This window comes from Bombina bombina, chromosome 1 (genome assembly GCF_027579735.1).
Source record: "Bombina bombina isolate aBomBom1 chromosome 1, aBomBom1.pri, whole genome shotgun sequence".
NCBI lineage: Eukaryota > Metazoa > Chordata > Amphibia > Anura > Bombinatoridae > Bombina > Bombina bombina.
The window spans coordinates 1,464,519,000-1,464,533,426 of record NC_069499.1 but is presented as its reverse complement, the minus strand read 5'-3'; the positions used below and the strand labels follow the sequence as shown (position 1 = coordinate 1,464,533,426).

Below are 14,427 nucleotides of genomic sequence, written 5' to 3'. Positions count from 1 at the left end.
GGACTCTCGCCACCTATATGAAAGAAATCACTTTGATGTCTCTAGGATACCAGTAAGGATATTAATTAGAAATCACTGGCTATTGCAGTGCTCTGGTCTTTGTCACAAAAGTTACTCTAAGGTAAATGACTGAGCTGAAGTACTACAGCTCTGTCTTTGAATCAGGCCTCCTGTTGTTTTTAATTAGTTAATAAGTCAATCCACCTTGCACACTTATCTTATGATCTGCATCTTCAATCATCTTACAGAGCAAACAAAGACAGACAGAGGAACAAAGGCATAAAAAAAAGAAACACAGACGCAGAAGAAGGCAACAGAAAAAAGTATAAAGCAACACAACCACAATTGAGAGTAACAGACAATAAAGACTGGCGAGAAGTGAAGGTGCCAAGTCTGTTTCTTAATGAGAGGGCAGACACGTTGGGGCAAGTTCTTTTATTAAATAAAGTATACAAGCAAATGGATGATCACAAATAAATTACTATATGAATGACACTTGGAAGCCCCGTCACATTCACCCATAACTCACAAGTACCAGCTTTAAGATCAGGTTGGCTGCATTTGCAAAAGAATACATAAATATATGAATTGCTGAGATCAAATACAGCCGTTTCAGGTTCCACCTTGGACGAGAGTAGGTGGCAATGCAGCCAGCAGCGCATACGTATACTGTACCTGTATGGTGACTCAGCACGCCATTAACAAGTCCAGCAGGGCAAGACAACATGAGTCAGCTATAGCTGTAGTATTATTATAAAGTAATGCTATGTATAAAAACAAATATAGGGCATAAAGAATGTGAGTTCATTAAAGGTTACATCTCTTTATTAGCTCAGTTTATTGTCTTCTTAAAAGCCAACGTTTATTAGCTGTACACCTTTTTAGTGGGTTGTCATATTTATACTCCACAAAACAAAAACAGATATTAATAGCAAAAATAAAGGGCCAGATGACTAAAACGTATATGCACTTTAACACTTTTTTTGCCAGAAACACACAGACACACTCATACACTGAAACACACACTCACACATAAGAATTCACATATAGACACTCTAGCAGACATGCAAAGAAACACACAAACACCCTCAGACACAGACACCCACACGGACACTCAGTAGTTGTTTACATTGACCTAACAAGTAATGAGGTAGACTACAGCTTTGCACCAGATAAATTCCTTTCTTTCCTGGCAAGGAGAGTCCACAACTTCATTCCTTACTTTTGGGAAATACAACACCTGGCCATCAGGAGGAGGCAAAGACACCACAGCCAAAGCTTAAATATCCCTCCCACTTCCCCTATCCTCCCAGTCATTTGGCCGAGGGAACATGGAAAAGTAGGAGAAACAGGGTATAAAGATGCCAGAAGAAATTATAAAAAGGCAGCCACCCAAACAAAAATATCTTACGGGTGGGGTCGTGGACTCTGCCTGCCAGGAAAGAAAGGAATTTATCTGGTAAGCATACATTTTGTTTTCTTTCCATAATGCAGGGAGAGTCCATAACTTCATTCCTTACTGTTGGGAAAACCATACCCAAGCTCCAGAGGACACTGAAGGAATGACGGGAGGGAACAAAAAGGAGGCAGACCCTAATCTGAGGGCTCCACAGCCTGCAAAACCATTCTCCCAAAAGCTGCTTCAGCCGAAGCAAACACATCAAAATTAAAAAGTATGTAAGGAGGACCAGGTAGCCGACTTATAAAACTGATCCATAGAGGCTTCATTCTTTAAGGCCCAGGAAGAAGCTACTGCTTTAGTAGAATGAGCCATAATCCTATCAGGAGGCTGTTGTCCCGCTGTCTCATAAGCTAGGCGGATGGCACTCCTCAACCAGAAAGACAGAGAAGACATAGTGGTCTTCTGACCCCTATGTTTACCTGCATAGATGACAAACAAAGATGAAGATTGTCCGAACTCCTTAATAGCCTGAAGATAAAACCTCAAGGCACGAACCACATCTAAATTGTGGAGCAAACGTTCCTTCACTGAGGAAGGATTGGGACACAAGTGAGGAACAACAATCTCCTGATTAATGTTACCATCTGACACTACTTTAGGAAGGAAACCTAACTTAGTACGTAAAATCGCCTTATATGTGTGAAAAATAAGGTAAGGGGGGGTCACATTGCAAGGCAGAAATCTCCGAGACTCTGCGAGCAGAGGCAATAGCCAACAGAAACAGAACCTTCCAGAATAACAATTAAATGTCAACATTATGCATTGGCTAAAACAGAGCCTGCTGCAACACACGGAGAACAAGGTTGAGACTCCAAGGTGGAGCCACCCTTCTAAACACAGGCCTGATCCTAGTCAAAGGACTACACATCCGGAAGCTCAGCTAATCTCTTGTGCATCAACACCGAAAGGGCCGATATCTGTCCCTTGAGTGAACTAGCTGATAGAAATTTCTCCAATCCATCCGTCCAGGATGGAGCAATTAGAATCACTATGCATGCTCCTGTTTGACCTGAGCCACCACATGGGGAGAAGAGGTAATGGAGGAAATAGATATATGAGTCTGAACTTCCAGGGAACCGCTAGAGCATCTATTAGTTCTGCTTGAGGATCCCTCGATCTTGACCCGTACCTGGGTAGTTTGGCATTTAAACGGGAGGTCATAACGTCTATCTCTGGCATCCCCCATCTGGAGCATATATCTGCAAATACCTCGGGGAGGAGAGACCATTCCCCCGGGTGAAAAGATTGCCTACTGAGGAAGTCTGCTTCCCAGTTGTCCACACCCAGAATGTGCATCGCTGACAGCACACAGTTGTGGGTCTCCGTCCATTCCAGTATCTGAGAAACCTCTGTCATTGCTAATGAACTCCTCGTTCTTCCCTGATGGTTGATGTAGGCTACCAAAGTTATATTGTCCGATTGGAATCTGATAAACTGGGATGAACCCAGAAAGTGAATGGTCGCTGTTCCATTGTTTCAGCATGCATAGTTGTAAGGATCTGAGATGGAATCTAGCAAAAGGAATGATGTCCATACAGGACACCATGAGGCCAATCACCTCTATACACTGGGCCACCGAAGGACTTAGGGAGGCCAGGAAGGCAAGGCAAGCTGATGTTATCTTGCAACGTCTCTGACCAGTTAGAAAAATTTTCATGAATACCGAGTCTAAAACTGTACCCAGGAAATTCCCCCTGGTATTTGGAGTAAAAGAACCCTTTTCCAAGTTTATCTTCCATCCATGTGACTGAAGAAGACTTAGAAGGAATTCAGAGTGCTCCCTTGCTAGACAAAAAGATGGTGTCTGTACCAAGATATCGTCCAGGTAAAGTGCTACTGCGATAGCTTATGTTCTGGCACCGCTAGGAGAGCTCCCAGAACCTTCGTAAATATTCTTGGAGCAGTAGCTAAGCCAAACGGAAGTGCTATGAACTGGAAGATTTGGTCAAGAAATGCAAACCTTAGGAATTGAAAATGTTCCTTATATCGGAACGTGAAGGTATGCATCCTTAAGTTCTATGGTAGTCATAAACTGTCCTTTCTGAAGCAGGGGAAGGGTTGATTTTATTGCCTTCATCTTGAAGGATGGGACGCTTAGACATTTGTTTAGTCACTTCAAGTCCAGAATTGAATGAAAAGTTTCCTACTTTTTGTGATCCACGAAGAGGTTTGAATAAAACTCCAGACCTTTCTCTGATGCAAGTACCGGGACAATTACTCCTAAAGAGACTAGATCCCGTACGCAAACCTAAAAAAGGTAGTCCTCTTCTCTAGTCTTGTAGACAGTCTGGAGAGAAGGAATCTGCCCCATGGGCGGATGAGACTTGAATCCTATCCGATAGTCCTGAGATACGATTTCTACAACCCAAGGGTCCTGAACATCCTGAAACCAAGGGTCTGAGAAAAGCGACATTCTGCCCCCTACTCGATCTGATCCTGGATCGGGGGCCGCCCCTTCATGCTGATTTGTTATAAGCAGGCTTCTTTGTCTGTTTGTATTTGTTTCAGGACTGAACGGCTTCCAAGTACTCTTGGGCTGCTCAGGCTTGGATGAGGATTGAGATCGTTGGGACTTGTCCGAACGAAAGTAACGAAAATTCGAGGACTGTCGTCCCTTAGGTCTGTTCTTCTTATCCTGTGGTAGGGAGGCTCCTTTCCCTCCAGTAACCGTGGAAATGATGGAGTCCAGACCTGGTCCGAATAAGTTCTTCCCCTTGAAGGGAAGAGAAAGTTACCTGGATTTAGTAGTCATATCCGCAGACCAAGACTTCACCCTAGAACCGCAAAACCTCAAGTCTTTGCGTTCAAACGTATAATTTACATATTCACATCACCCATGAAGGAATTAGCAATTCTTAATGCCTTAAGGCTCTCCTGAATATCCTCGAGGGGAGATTCCACCTCAATAAGTTCAGACAGAGAGTCGCACCAGTAGGTAGCTGCTCCAGCCACCGCGGCTACTGATGCAGCCTGTTGGAATAAAAAAAATGTGTGTTAGAACATTCTCCTCAGGAGAATTTCCAACTTCTTGTCCATTGGCTCTCTTAAGGACGAATTATCCTCAATGGGTATAGTAGGACACTTAGCTAGCGTCGAAATGGCGCCATCCACCTTAGGGATGGAACCCCAAAATTCTATTTGGGAGTTAGGGACAGGGAACAATTTCTTAAAAGTTGCTGAGGGAGAAAAGGAAGTTCCGATTCTTTCCCATTCGTAACTTAAAATGTTTGCCATATGAACTGGTACAGGAAAAGTCTGTGGGGCCTTTCTGTCTTCGTAGACCCTGTCTTACTTAGGTATCTTAGGTTCCTCAGGTAGCTTAGCCTATGGAACCTCTAGCGTAGAGAGAACCTCCTTTAGTAAAAAATGCAGATGTTCAATTTTGAATCTAAAGGAGGGTTCATCCGCCGGAGGAGACTTAGTAACAGACGTCTCCGACTCAGAAAGTTCACCCTCCAACACTACAGAGGTTAACTCATCCTTGGATAGCTGTGACATACAGGCTAGATCCGATAGGAATTTAGATGACTAAATCGGGAGAACTATGTTTAACCTTTCTCTTATGTTTCCCAGAGATAGGTAGGGCACTCAGGGCCGCAGACACCGCCGATTGTAGCTGTGCGGTAAAGTCCGCAGGAAAAAGCCCCCCCCCCCCCCCCCGATGGAGAATTCGCTGTGATACGGGGAACTACATGTGAAGCGGTTTAAGTAGACAGAAATCTCTCGGGTCATAGAATCCTGAGAGATTGATGGCTCAGAGGGACTAATTGCGCTATGAGTATTGGCAGAATTAGTTCCCTTCTTTGACTTTAAAACAGTAGAAAGCTCTCCTCAGGAGTGCTGTCTGCAGCAGGATCACAAGGAAGTGAAAGAGCCTGCACCCGGTCAAGTGGTACATAAGACAGGACTTCCCCTCCTCTAAAAAAGAGTGCTAAGATAATTTAAGCTGTGCAACACTCGAAAACGAAAGTGAAACCTGTCTGTTCCAAAGCCAAAAGCACAGCACACAGTCTTATGAGCCCAAACCTAATGCAGAACATAAAAATCCCCATAACTGTTCCCAATAATCTCCCTAAAGGAGATATTAACCCTTGATTCTTGAGGTACAGAGGAGTCACACTGTGACCCTATACAGGAGTCCCTGCTTTAACAATAAAGCAGACTTACCCTCCAGGATCCATGCTGTGGAACAGATACAGCCTCTAAAGTGTGACAGCCTTGTAGCGATGCTCTGACAGGGACCTGAGTGATTAAAAGCAAGCAGTGAAACTCATCAACACTGATTGCTCAGGGGTTGTTAGCTAACAGTCTGGATGGTTTCGCAGAAAAATTTCCCTGCATCTCCAGACTTTCATCAGTACTCTCACTGAGAGGTTTATATGATTACTTAAAATTCCAGTCTCTTGAAGGGAACATACCCATTACAGGAATATCTGAATCTTCTGACACTTCTCTGTCACCTCTTCTATTGACGAAAGGCAAGGAATGACTGGGAGGATAGGGGAAGTGGGAGGGATATTTAAGCCTTTGGCTGGGGAGTATTTGCCTACTCCATGTGACCAGGTGTTGTTAGTAGAAATATGTAAATAATCAGTAGTAAGGTCAAAATGTCCTAAAAAAGGAACAGACAATGGGGACACACACAAACTCAAAACACAAACTTGCACATACACCCAAGGAAACACCCACAGAGACAGCCTCAGAAAACACACAAAGACATACACACACACAGAGACACCCACAGAAAACACACAAAGACATACACACACACAGACACCCACAGAAATCATACAAAGACAAACATACACACACAGTAGATGTGGAGTTGAGAACAGCGCCTAGATCTGTTTACCTGCTGCACTATAAAGGACCCCCTAATAGGTCCTTGGGAGTTTAACAGTACAAAGAATTATAGGAGCGCCAATGAAGGCTAAAGTAAACTACAGGTACCTTAATATACAGATGACATAGAACGATGTCACCAATTAGATGAATCCAATAAGTTTAAAAAACAATATCCCCAATTTGGATGAATCGATAAAATTCAAAATTATAACAGAAGAATGAATACAATGGATAAATATATCCTTTTTAATAACACACACTGGGTTTAAAGTATAAAATCACAGTTTATTAATACAGTTTATTAATACGACCTGATCAGATGACTTCACTGATCACTACTTTATTTGTAACATAGAGGTCACTTATAGCATAAGAAAACTACTATCCTGGTTTTGTACATCCAATTAAAGCTACTTTGTATGAGCCTAGAAAGTGCATAAAGATGATGATTTGAAATAAAATAATATAGATGATGATTGGGATAGAGTAATATCAATTCTTAGGTGAGTGTGCAACTGACACGCTAATCGTGAGAAAAAGAAAGAAAACAAATATATTCACTTGTGAAATTAAATGTGTACCAAAAAATGTGTGTACAAAAAATATACCAAAAAAATATAAAAAATATATAAAAAATATATATATACCAAAAATATATATACAAAACGATCTAATACCGGTATGATCTGTGAATAAAATCAAAACATAAAATTGTGAATTACCTATGTCTCTGAGAGACCAGGTGGATAACCAGAGCTGTCCTTAGCTGTTTTATCTAAGAAAAGAGGAAAAAGAATGCAGAGTCTTCAAGGTAGATGAAATAGAGTATTTATTAGGAGCAGGCTTATCATCAGACACAGGTAAGCTCCTATCTTACGCGTTTCGCGCATGGGCACATGCGCTTCATCAGAGAGTTTAGTTTTATCTAAGAACCAGGTTTGGTTATATCAGAAGCTGTTAGTTTCCTAAACAAATTTCTGAATGATATAACTATCAAGAGCTGTAAGTTTCCTACACAAATTCTTAAATGCTATAAATATCACAATACAATATATGCCAGCATCTAGGAATGACATAAAAATAAAAATAAAAAAGGAAATAATAAAACAATGTTTTGACACTATTAAAACCCAATTCAATGGGGGAGCAAAGAAATGTTTAAAAAGTAAAGTCCATAGTCCAATGATTAATTAATCCAAATAACAGCCAAATGATGAAGATAATTCTGGGGTCCAAAGGTCTCCGGAAACCTGTTGAAAAAATATAAAGTGCACTAAACAAAGGGCTTAAAGGGACTAAGTCTAACAGGTAATAGACTCACCCAATAAGCTGATCCTGGTGATATATGAGCCTCACAAATCTCTCCAATGTCAACGCGTTTCGGCCCTGTGATGGGGCCTTTTTCAAGACAATGTTTTTATGTCATTCCTAGATGCTGGCATATATTGTATTGTGATATTTATAGCATTTAAGAATTTGTGTAGGAAACTTACAGCTCTTGATAGTTATATCATTCAGAATTTTGTTTAGGAAACTAACAGCTTCTGATATAACCAAACCTGGTTCTTAGATAAAACAGCTAAGGACAGCTCTGGTTATCCACCTGGTCTCTCAGAGACATAGGTAATTCACAATTTTATGTTTTGATTTTATTCACAGATCATACCGGTATTAGATCGTTTTGTATATATATTTTTGGTATATATATATTTTTTTATATATTTTTTATATTTTTTTGGTATATTTTTTGTACACACATTTTTTGGTACACATTTAATTTCACAAGTGAATATATTTGTTTTCTTTCTTTTTCTCACGATTAGCGTGTCAGTTGCACACTCACCTAAGAATTGATATTACTCTATCCCAATCATCATCTATATTATTTTATTTCAAATCATCATCTTTATGCACTTTCTAGGCTCATACAAAGTAGCTTTAATTGGATGTACAAAACCAGGATAGTAGTTTTCTTATGCTATAAGTGACCTCTATGTTACAAATAAAGTAGTGATCAGTGAAGTCATCTGATCAGGTCGTATTAATAAACTGTATTAATAAACTGTGATTTTATACTTTAAACCCAGTGTGTGTTATTAAAAAGGATATATTTATCCATTGTATTCATTCTTCTGTTATAATTTTGAATTTTATCGATTCATCCAAATTGGGGATATTGTTTTTTAAACTTATTGGATTCATCTAATTGGTGACATCGTTCTATGTCATCTGTATATTAAGGTACCTGTAGTTTACTTTAGCCTTCATTGGCGCTCCTATAATTCTTTGTACTGTTAAACATACACACACACCCTCACTGAGACATCCACAGAAAACACACAAAGACATACACACACACACACACAGAAAATGCACAGACATACACACACACACACCCTTACATAGACACCAACAGAAAACACAGACATATGCACACACCCTCACAGAGACACCCACAAAAAATACACAGACATATGCACACACCATCACAAAAACACCCACAGAAAAAACACAGACATAGCCACACACCCTCACAGAGACACCCACAGAAAACACAGACATACATACACACAAACACACACTCAGAGACACCCACAGAAAATGCACAGACATACGCACACACCCTCACAGAGACATCCACAGAAAACACACCGACATAGCCACACACCCTCACAGAGACACCCACAGAAAACACAGACATACATACACACAAACACACACTCAGAGACACCCACAAAAAATACACAGACATATGCACACACCATCACAGAGACACCCACAGAAAACACACAGACATAGCCACACACCCTCACAGAGACACCCACAGAAAACACAGACATACATACACACAAACACACACTCAGAGACACCCACAGAAAATGCACAGACATACGCACACACCCTCACAGAGACATCCACAGAAAACACAGACATACATACACCCTCAGAGACATCCACAAAAAACACACACATACATACACATACACCCTCAGAGACATCCACAGAAAACACACAAAGACATGCACACCCACCGTCACAGAGGCATTCACAGAAAATACACAGAGATACATACAGTGGATATAAAAAGTCTACACACCCATGTGAAAATGTCAGGTTTCTGTGATGTAAAAAAAAAATGAGACAAAGATAAATCATTTCAGAACTTTTTCCACCTTTACTGTGACCTATAAACTGTACAACTCAATTGAAAATCAAACTGAAATATTTTAGGTAAAGGGAAATAAAAATAAAAAACTAAAATAATATGGTTGCATAAGAGTGAACACCATTTTATAATTGGGGATGTAGCTGTGTTCAGAATTAAGCAATCACATTCAAAATCATGTTAAATAGGAGTCAGTACACACCTGTCATCATTTAAAGTGCCTCTGATTAACCCCAAATAAAGTTCAGCTGTTCTAGTAGGTCTTTCCTGACATTTTGTTAGTTGCATCCTATAGCAAAAACCATGGTCCACAGAGAGCTTCTAAAGCATTAGAGGGATCTCATTGTTAAAAGGTATCAGTCAGGAGAAGGGTACAAAAGAATTTCCAAGGCATTAGTTATACCATGGAAAACAGTGAAGACAGTCATCATCAAGTGAAGAAAATATGGTGCAACAGTGACATTACCAAGAACTGGATGTCCCTCCAAAATTGATGAAAAGACGAGAAGAAAACTGGTCTGGGAGGCTGCCAAGAGGCCTACAGCAACATTAAAGGAGCTGCAGGAATATGCTTTTCTTGGTGTTTCTATGAGTGTATGTATTTTTATTCTGTGGGTCTGTCTGTGAGGCTGTGTGTATCTGTATTTGTGCGTGCAGATGTAAAAATTTTAGATAAAATGCCTCCTGGCATCTGGAAAGTCCATGCATAAAGGCACAGTAAACTTGAATGTAATTAATATATATATATATATATATATATATATATATATATATATATATATATATTTTTTTTTTTTAAAAATAAAAAAAATCACATCTGCTAAAAGGGCACCTACCATTTGTGTATTGAGGAGGAAATATTTCTGCATGGTTTTAAATATAGAATTTCTACAGCATTGTCAAATAATCATAAATACACTGCTGCAGATTGCTAAAAAAATGTATTTTTATGGACCTCTGGCCACATCATACAACTACTACCACACTGAAGTTACAATCCAAAATTGCAAAAAGAAATAAAAAATAATTTACTAAGTCCTACCTCCTCTAAAAATGAAAGTAATCTGACTCAGGCACACATTGTCCAAACTGAAGTGCCAAGTCTGTGACACACTGTGCATAGTGGTTTAGTGCACACTCAGACATCCTCTCAAATGCTAATGCTTTACTCATTGTAATGACATTTCCAGAGCTAAATAGCACTCTAATGTAGCGCCCTCTGGTGGCTGCCAAATATTTATTTTAATAATAGTTGTGTTTGCCTCATGGGGCCCCTGACAGGAGTCATCCCTTTTACCCCCTGATGGCAGCCCTGCATATAACTAAACTGTAGGCTCAACTTAGCGTTATACATTACTGGCATTATTAAAATGTACCGTCTGATCATCTCTAATGCTTTACTAACTGATAAATGTCAATATCACTCTATGTGGTATCTATCCTTCAAGTGATGGTAAATGTTAGTGCTTTTGAAATGCTAGGATTTACCAGTGTTACAAATAAAGTTGACTTTCAGTCATGAAGTATAAAATACTTCATGCTAAAATTACCTTTATTTTCCGACATGTATGGTGCACTGAGTGCCTCAGACCTCCCATAGAAGAACGCTATCTTAGCCAATAGCCATGCGGGCCAATTGACATTATGCCGGATGGCTTGCACACTATTGGCTAACATAACCTCACTGATAAAATAGCACATTATGCTATGAGGCCCTCAGCGTGGCATATGCTGCAGGCGAATAAAGAAACTTTCAGCATTAAGTTTTTTATACTTCATGACTCTAAGTCCCCTTTCTTTGTAGCACTGGTAAATTATAGCGTTTCTACCATCATTTTAAAGGGACATTACACTCAAAACTTTGTGGGGTTTTTTAAGGGATAATGTTTCCGTACCTGTTTAATGCTTCCAGAGGCATCTCTATTCCGCCAAATGAGCTGTAATTGTTGTCCTCAATAAATGTATCAATTGTGCACAAACATCTGCCATCTTTTTCATGCATAAAGCAAGGAACTAGCTATTGGTATATTGCCCTTAACAGCCAAGAGTGTACAGATAAAGGGTAAGAAGATAATCTGACTCTCTCTCTCTCTATCTCTCTCTCTCTCTCTCTCTATATATATATATATATATATAGAGAGAGAGAGAGAGAGAGATATAAAGATATATAGATTTATATAGATATTGTAAAATAAATATTAGCAAAAACATAAGACGTCTATTAAGGTTAATGGATGGTTCGAAACTGCAATAAGTGGAATTGAAGCAGCATCATATGTTTTGTGATGATCTCATTGATTCTCCCTTGGAAGGTTAGAAAGGTTAGGGATCTTGCTGCGGAGCGGCTGGACAGTGATCTCAGCTATTTATTTCCACTTCAGCTGGAATGGAGAATGCTGTGTGCTTAATCAGAGTTGCTGTGCAATCCTCTTATCATCAATAACAAACTGGACAGGTCCGGCAATTTAATATTTGTATATAAATAGTATGTGAACACATAGATTCAGCAGAAGGTGCATAGCATCATTTGCAGCATGAAGGTATTTCTCTGTATCCTTTGGTGGCCACATTATATTATTTGGCAGCACATTTTTTAATTAAATTATTGTTGTGATTCTAATAATTTAGTATGTGTTGCATTAAAGGGACATTAACACTTTGCAATGGTAATATAAAATGATAAAATTGTATATATAAAAAAAACCTAGTCTACAATATACTTTCATTACTTGTTTTGTCCCCTTTTCCTATAATTCCATTCTGCAATTGTGAGCATTTTAGTTCCTGTTAGAAATACAAGTGCAGAACACTGTTGTATTCCAGACAGCCATTAAATGACCACAACAAAGAAACAACAAGATTACAAGTTGTGCGCTAAACCCGGTGCGTAAATTACGTAGTATCGCACTCTCCATACCGCCAGCCTCTGACATCGCCGACACTAAATAAACATATTAACCATTAAACCACCAGATCCCCACATCGCTACTAATAAAATAAAGTTATTAACCCCTAAACCACCGGCCCCCCACATCTCTACTAATATTTTAAGATAGTTATATTGTAAGTTTAATTTAGGGGGGGGTGTTAGGTTTAGGGGTTAATAGTTTAATTTAGTGTTTTGCGATGTGGGGGCCGGCGGTTTAGGAGTTAATAGGTTTAGTTTAGTGTTGGCGATGTGGAGGGGGGGGCGGTGGTTTGGGGGTAATAGGTTTTTATAGTAGTAGCGATGTGGGAGGTCGGCGTTTTAGGGGTTAATAGGTTTAGTAAGTGTTGGTGATGTGGGTGGGCGACAGATTAGAGGTTAATACGTTTAATATAGTATTTGTGATGCAGGGTGATGGCGGATTAAAGTTTAATAACATAAATTATGCTTACCAGATCATTTAATTTCATTCTGTATACGGCTTTATTCCTTACGGTTGGGAAATACTGAACCTGGCCACCAGGAGGAGGCAAAGACACCCCAGCCAAAGGCTTAAATACCTCTCCCACTTCCCCCCTCCCCCAGTCATTCTGCTGAGGGAACAAGGAACAGTAGGAGAAATATCAGGGTATAAAAGGTGCCAGAAGAAAAATATAATGTAGGGGGCCGCCCATCTGAGAACACGGGCAGGGGCCGTGGACTCTCCTTATACAGAAGGAAATGAAATTATCTGGTAAGCATAATTTATGTTTTCCTTCTTAATATAAGGAGAGTCCACTGCTTCATTCCTTACTGTTGGGAAACTTATACCCAAGCTCTAGAGGACACTGAATGATAACAGGAGGGACAAAGAGAGAGGCGGACCGTAATCTGAGGGCACCACAGCCTGCAAAACTTTTCTCCCGAAGGCTGCTTCAGCTAAAGCAAAAACATCAAACTTGTAAAATTTAGAAAAAGTGTGTAAGAAGAAGCAGGTAGCCGCCTTACAAATCTGATCCACAGAGGCCTCATTCTTAAAAGCCCAAGAGGAAGCCACTGCTCTAGTAGAATGAGCCATAATTCTTTGAGGAGGTGTATGTCCCGCTGTCTCATAAGCTAAGTGGATAACACTCCTTAACCAAAAAGATAAGGAAGTCGAAGACACCTTCTGACCCTTACGCTTCCCAGAATAGGCAACAAACAAGGAAAAAGGTTGTCTAAAATCCTTAGTAGCCTGAAGATAAAACTTCAAGGCATGAACCACATCCAAATTATGAAGCAAACGTTCCTTCGTGGAAGAAGGAATAGGACACAAGGAAGGAACCACAATCTCTTGATTGATGTTGCGGTCTGACACGACCTTAGGGAGAAACCCTAACTTAATACATAGGACAGCCTTATCAGAGTGAAACACCAGATAAGGAGGCTCACATTGCAAAGTGGCAATTTCAGAAACCCTGCATGCTGAAGCAATAACCAATTGAAAAAGAACATTCAAGGACAAAAACTTAATGTCAATTTTATGCATAGGCTCAAAAGGAGCCCGTTGCAAAACCTTAAGAACCTGAATCAGACTCCAAGGAGGAGACTTAGATATGAACACAGGTCTGATCCTAATCAGAGCCTTAACAAAAGACTGTACATCTGGAAGCTCCGAGAGCCTCTTATGCAGTAAAACAGACAGGGCCAAAATCTGTTCCCATCCTGGAGAAACAATAGAATTCTGTCAGCCTTAACTTTATGCAAGAATAAATAGGTTCTCCACATCTTATGATAGATGCGATAAGTAACCGGCTTATGAGCTTGAATAAGAGTATCAATAACTCAGAAAACCCTCTCTTGGCAAGGACTAAGCGTTCAATCTTAACACAGTTAAACTCAGAGAATATAGATATTAATGAACAAAAGGACCTTGTTCCAGTAGATCCCTGCGACAAGGTAACCTCCATGGAGGAGAAGATGACATCCTCACTAGATCTGAGGAACCACATCCTTCGCGGCCACAACGGAGCAATCAGTATTACTGAAGCCTGCTCCTACTTGATGCGG

At 39.9% G+C, this 14,427-nt stretch overlaps 1 protein-coding gene across 6 annotated transcripts in view; it reads right to left on the bottom strand.

Moving 5' to 3' along the window:
- The window catches only part of ENDOV (endonuclease V), a 379,967-nt gene that overhangs the window by 60,153 nt on the left and 305,387 nt on the right, over nt 1–14,427 (bottom strand). The gene's annotated exons all lie outside the window — the stretch shown is intronic.